Raw genomic sequence first — 7098 nt, 5'->3', positions numbered from 1 at the left:
CAGAACTAGGTCTTCTCCTCTTCTTCAGTATTGATCAGAGTACCAAGGGGTTAGTTATTGTTCTGGCATCAGGAGTAGGCATTTGGTCCCTCCTTTATTTATTGCTGAAAAGTCTTCAGGGTGCATTATTTCCGGTCATGCATGTCCCTCTGTGTTCTTGTGTGCCTGTATGTTTCTCAGTGTGGCTCACTGTGTGTTTCCACAGGGCCACTAACATCTCCCAGCACCTCCTGGCTCCTTTTGAGTGTAGCAGGGGCGAATCCAGCTTTTGCAGAGACCTAATTTAATCTGGGGAGCTACCTTTAAGAAATAGAACACACACTTATGATTTTATTGGGTTGACTATACTGCTGAGTATATTTCCTGGCTGAGAAGAACTTCCATTTTGACTCGGCATCAATGGAAGCTAAATGCTTCACTTATAATTTCACACTTCTCATGACTAGAAGAAGTTTCCATGGGCTAGCATCTGTCTCCACACATTTAAAACCCTTTTCCTCCACTATCCATGTCGCCCTGGTTCTCGTTGCTGTAGGATATGTTCATATCAGATTGTAACTTCTGGCTCTGCAACTTTGTGCCATGACTCCGGGTATTGGCACAGTGGATGCTAGGAGAATTTTTTGGCACCCATTTGTATACTTGGATGGCTAGCAAAAACAATTAGACACATAAATGACTGGGAACCATATAAATATATCTGACTAAACTCAAATATAAGTGTATTCTCAACTCAACTTCCTCTTAGCTGCATCCCAAATATGCCAACAGCTACTCCAACGTCATCTGACGGGGGGAAGTGTGTCAGAGAAGTTGGAATGGAAGAAGACAGTGGTCTTAACCAATTGATGGTAAAGTTTCTCTTACTGTTGAAAGTTTTAAAAAAAAATATGGGACTATAGGAGTACACTGCTAGGATCCTTTCTGGGCCTTTGTAAGGGGGCGTGCAAATGAGGGCACTGAAGCTTTAATTTCTTTAGCTTCATGATAAATTTTCTTCTGTGTGCACAGGAACCTTCAGTTGCCCTTTCTGCCTCACCAGTACTGTGGAAGATGCAGGGTCGGTCCTCTCTGCAGACAGGTCTCATTGCCATTTCTGCTTGGCTGTTGCAAGGCTATGGTGGAACAAGGGTATTCTCCATGAGACTGCTGATTACCTACGCCTCTGCTTGGAGTGCCTCTCCCTAAGTCTCTAGGCTTGGCCCAGAGGGAAGGGGCATGCCATCTAAATCCCCCAACATCTAAACTCTTCTTGGGCCCTCTTCCTTCTCCTTGCTGTTCAACACCAATCTGTTTTTGAGTCAGAAAATTATTGTCACCTCATCAGGCATTCTCTTCTCCTTTCTGGGTTAGGGGTAACCGCATGCTCTGAGTTCCTCAGTCTGTTAGCTTTTTGAAGATCAAAGCTCTTTTTCTTTTTCAAAAAGCCTTGCTCTTGCAATGAAAAGACTCTGTTTTCAAGACTCTTGTCTCCTTTATAAAATTTAAAACACCTGTTTATATCCCCTACTGACTTCTTTGGTGTTTGCTAATTCAATGAGTGGAGGACTGTGGGGCAATGAAAGAATTATGGGAAAAAGGAAACCCAGGTATTAGGCATTATCGTGTTTCATCCAGCCACATTCATTTTGGGGCTTTAGAATTTCTAATTCTTGGTCAACAATTTTCTTAAGAAGACTTGTTACGTGAAATTACCAATTTTTGTCAGGTTAAGGCATTGGCGACTAATTTTCAAAATATATATCAAATTCTTTTTCTGTTTATTTATTTATTCAAAAATGATTTAGTAATTACCACATTGAAGCTATGTATATTGCTGCTGTTCTGTTGAGAATGAAGGTGTGAAGAGACAGGTATGGCTTCTACCCTCATGTAGCTTTCCACCTGCTGGTTAGGTGAGCATACAACAAATATATCACTCCTAGGATACTTAATTATAGTATATGCTACAAACTGCCATGTGAGAGATTAGCAGAGAGATTTGGTTGATTTCCATAGTCTCAAAGTAGTTTGGGATTATAGTGGATTTGTCCAATAATTCTTTGTTGGATAACCAATTGGATAATAATGATAGAAGGAAATGGAGTCCCTCATCATTCCCTTAATACCAAAGGGCAGAGGTGGGTTTTTCTAAACTTTGTCTATGTGTTTTCTGCTAGAGAAAGTTTCTTTCTTCTTCTTCTTAACCTGTAGACTTTAAGACCATTGTTAGGAGGATAAGGTATCCTTAAACCCAGTTTTGAGAGATAGAATGTTGAGGTTAATGCCAAGAAAAATCTTTAGCTTTCAGACCAGCTTTCTAAGCCAATAAGCTCAACTTACCCTATACAAATTACTTAGAGATGAGGAAAGTTAAAACACAAAGAGGTAAGTTCTCTGTCTTAGCAGTTTCATTCTGCAATCCAAGGCCATCTCTTTCCTCCCTGACACGGGGCTTTAGGCTGTGCACTGTGCTGTGGTTGGACACTATACTCAATTCATGAATCATTTTTGAGCATCTTCTTCTGCCATGTATCCAGGCACCAAGACCATCAGATGGCCTCTCCAGTAATTTACAGTTGTTAAGAGAGACTACCACAAAAATAGTTAGAATACACTATGAAAAATACTTCATAGGATGAAGTGCTATAGAAAAACAGAAGGATAAGTTCTGGTAGGAAATAGAAACAAGGTTATATAGCTGTGGTGTCTGATATAGTAGCCACTAGCCAAATGTGTCAACTTAAAGTCAATTTTATTAAAATGAAATAAAACTAGAAATTCAGTTGTTTAGTTGGACTAGTCACATTTAAGTTCTTAAAGCCACATGTGGCTGTTGGCTACCATAATGGACAGTGCTGATATGCAGCATTTCAATCATCCAAGAAGGTTCTCTTGGATAGTGCAGCTCTAAAGCTATGTTATGATGATATAGGAAACCCAAGGGGGCCAAGGTGAGCTTCTGAGATGACAGACAATATCTGTTTCTGGAGAGGAATCATCTTTGACAATCTGTGTACCAGTCAGTAGATAAAAATCCCATTAATTATTTTGAACAGAAGAACTTAAATATGAAGAACTGTTAACTGGATATCAAAGAAATAAAAAGGCAAAAGGGAACTGAAGTATCATTCCCAGGGCTGAGGAGACAAAGTGCAATGGTCAGAATTATTAAAACATAGAAGCTTGGAGATGGGCTGTGTGGAGCTAAAATTAAGATATTCCTTTCCTTTCCCCTTTCCTTTCCTTTCTTTCCTTTCCTTTCCTTTCCTTTCCTTTCCTTTCCTTTCCTTTCCTTTCCCTTCCCTTCCCTTCCCTTCCCTTCCCTTCCCTTCCTTTCTTTTCCTTTCCTTTCCTTTTTTCCTTTCCTTTTCTTTCTTTCTTTCTTTCTCTCTTTCTTTCTTTCTTTCTTTCTTCCTTTCTTTCCTTTCTTTCTTTCTTTCTCTTCCTTTCAAGATTTTGGAGGGCACCAGTGGCTGGTTCTAGTGTCTTTGAACTTGGAAGGGAAGTCTTATGCACCTGGAACACAGACCTCTGAGGAAGAGATGCTGCTTAGCTGGTACTGGTGTCTCTGACCTGGAAGGACGGGTTCCCTGAGGCCTGGACTCAGACTTCGAAATAGGGGAGGGGACCCTTGATGTCTGGCTTGTTCTGTGGTCTCTGAGAAGGCATGGGAAGGCTGGTTCTGGGAATGCTAAAAAACTGAAAACTGGAATCAACTATAGGTACTGAAATTAACGGCTAGTATAGCTGTGGAAAGTGTGCCTGGGGTCATGCTCACAGAAACAGGAGGAAAACAGGAGGCAGACACAAAGGACTAAATCCCTCTTCCCTCCTTCTGCCTTCCAGTCTTCTTTTAGCAAGCCTTTGGCAAAGTCTAACAGAGAGCTGGCTGGCAAAGGAGAAATGTGGTTTGCAGAGTCCCAGCCTAAACATCACAAAGCAGAATGTGGGGAAGTGAAGGGTGGGGTATTGTATAATAAAGAATATGACTGCCTTTGTCCCTGGATTCTGGGAGGAAGATTCTATATCCTTGGAAATTCCCAAGTGATAGGAGTGTCTTTGTTTTTTAAGAGCCCCTTGGACCACAACTGAATTTATGCTATCAAGATGACTCAGATGGGGACTGGTCACCAGAAAGACCAGCCATATGATGAGAGAGTTGGGACTTTACGTGAACTTGATGTCCAGAGAGGAGATAGGGGCTGAAGATTGAGTTCAATCATGTGGCCAATGATTTAATCAATCAGGTCTATATAACGAACCACCAGTAAAAACTGGTTACCAAAGCTTGAGGGAGTTTTCTGGTTGGTGAAGACATCAGTGTGCTGAGAGGGCAATGTGTCCTGATTCCATGGAGAAAGGGCATAAAAGCTATGTGTCTGGGACCCACTCAGGCCTTGCCCTATGTGTCTCTTCATTTGGCTGTTTCTAATTTGTGTCTTTTATAATAAAACTGTAATCGTAAGTATGGCACTTTCCAGAGTTCTGTGAGTCATTCTAGCCAGTTGTTGAACCTAAGGGAGGGTTGTGAGATCCCTTGGATTTGTAGCTAATTGGTCAGAAGTGCAGGTGGTCTGGGAACACTCAAAGTTGTGACTGGCATCTGAAGTGAGGGCAGTCTTGCTGGGGACTATACCCTTGAACTTGTGGAGTTTGACCCTAACGTGGGGTGGTTAGTGTCAGAATTGAATTTCATTGTAGTATTGCAGGAGGAGGGGCAGGGGATGGAATCTGAAAAAGTACTGATTCTTGTGACCTGAGAGTGTTCTCAACCACGCCAAAACTTATGCTCATGGACTATGCAAATCAGAAATTCAGGGAAGGCTCTTCTCTGCTTCATGGTATCCGGGGTCACAGCTGTAAAGCACAAAGCTTACCTACATGCTAAAACTACATCTTTTTAGATTTAAAAAAGATGTTTACTTATTTTTGAGAGAGGGAGAGAGCAAGCACGATCTGGGGAGGGCAGAGAGAAGGAGACAGAGGATCCGAAGCGGGCTCCACGCTGACAGTAGAGAGCCCGATGTGGCGCTCAAACTCATGAACTGCAAGATCATGACCTGAGCCAAAGTTGGTCGCTTAACCAACTGAGCCCCTCAGGTGCCCCTCAGATTTTTGTTTCATTACAAATTTAGACTACAGTTTTCCAACTTGAGTTTCCTCCTTTTCTGGTTGCCCCTGGTTCACCCGTGCTCTCTGCATGAGTTAGCGTGGCCTTTGGGCAATCCAGCTCTGCATGTGAGCCTTGATGGGCCAGCTGTTCTCTCAGCCAGCCAGGCTGGGGAGCTCACAATTTTGGAGCTAACCTTTTTGGCATCTGTGACGTTGATTCCAGCATTATTACACTCCTCCCTCAGATTAGGAGAGCACATCTCTATACGCAAGGCCCAAGTTACAGAAGCCGGTCACTGTAGGGCGTATATTATAGCAATCGAGGACTTGGGAGACAGACTGCCTAATTTATATGCCAGCTTTACTAGTCTGTGACCTTGGACAAGACACATAACCCACTCTGTGCCTTGGTTTCTCCACCTGTAAAATGAGGTCATGACCTCAGTTCTCATCTGACTTTGTCGTTAACCAGGTGTGTGACTTTGGTCATCTCAGTTTTGTCATCTGGGCTGGATGGTCTATGAGCTCCCTTCCACTTCTACATTTCTAGACGTGAGAGTGCTTTGCAGACAAGAGAGGAACAATACATTGTAAGGCACTTGTTATTTTTTGCTCTGCTGAAGAGTCAGTCCTGAACACAGCAGTCCCTTGGTGCTCTGGGTCCTACCTGGCTTTGTCTAGTCGCTGAGCACTGTCAGTTGGGGTGGCTTCCTGATGCAGCAGTAAGAGCTCAAACTACAGTTAGATGGGGTTTGAATTCTAATCCTACCATCTGCCTGGCTAGCAAAATTAGTCAGCCTTCTTAACCCTCCATTTCCTCATTTAAAATCTCCTTGTGTTATTTGGGATGCATCTGGCTATAAACAACTGACTACAAATGACTTACAGAATAAGGACATGTATTATCTCAACACTGTGTTTGACAAGGAGCCTGGGCCTAGGTGGTTCTGGAATTGCTTCAGTGGAACTAGATTGGCTTTTCTTGGCTTTTTCCTTGTGGTCACAAGATGATGGGGTATAGAAGGATGTCAACACACAGGAAACATGGGAGGGGGCTTCTTGTAAAACCGCATTTTTTTTGGTAGGGCAGGAAAATCTTTCCAAAAGGCACCAGCAAAAATGTCCTCAGTTTCCACTGGCCACGATTGGGTTCTATGTTCATGTCTCAGCTGCAAGGGATGCTGGGAAGGCAGGCGTATGGCATCTCCAGCCTCCATCAAGTGGAGGAGAGCCCTGCCCGCAGGAAGCGAGAGGATGAGAGGCTCTTGAACCAGCAACCAGGGATGTTGGTTACAAATACGTAGCTCAGAGGACTGAGGGTCACATTTATTTATTTATTTATTCAGCTTCAGTGAACTTTAGGTTCATCAAATGCTTGTATAGTAGTTATTCTATGCCAGGCTCTGTTTAATATCAACCTACTTACTCCTACCTTCATGGGGAGAGGTACTATTATGATCCCCCTCTGTCCCCATTTTAGATGAGGAAGCTGAGGCACTGAGAGATTAAAATAACTGGCTAAGGGGTTCATGGCGGAGAAGTGGTAAAGGCAGGATTCAAACCCGGCCCCTGAGCCTGTGCTCTCAACCCCTGTATCACACTGTCTCCCAAAACGGGTGTTAAAGTAGCACACACAGCAGGCTGCCTGCGAAGGCTGGTTCCCATCCCTCCCCTGATTCAGCCACAAGAGCAGATGGATGCTGCATGGAAGGGTCAACACTTAAAGCAGAACATTCTCGAATGCCCCCCTTCCTCTATCCATTCCAGGTTCCTGGGTTTAGTTTTTCTCCTCTGCTGGATTCTTGTCAGTTTCAAAAGCACTTGTGAAATCGATTCTGATATTCTCTTCTTATTTTATTCAAGATATGTATGAAAAGGGTGATATCCCCCCCTCCTGATGTTTGGAAGCCTGGACCAAGGGGAAATAAATATTTTCTGTTTCTAAGGATGGATAGAAGTGGGTTGACGGAGAGACCCATGAGGCCTTATGGGGAGTCATCTCTG

Source organism: Acinonyx jubatus, chromosome D3 (genome assembly GCF_027475565.1).
Source record: "Acinonyx jubatus isolate Ajub_Pintada_27869175 chromosome D3, VMU_Ajub_asm_v1.0, whole genome shotgun sequence".
NCBI lineage: Eukaryota > Metazoa > Chordata > Mammalia > Carnivora > Felidae > Acinonyx > Acinonyx jubatus.
This window is presented reverse-complemented; position numbering follows the sequence as displayed.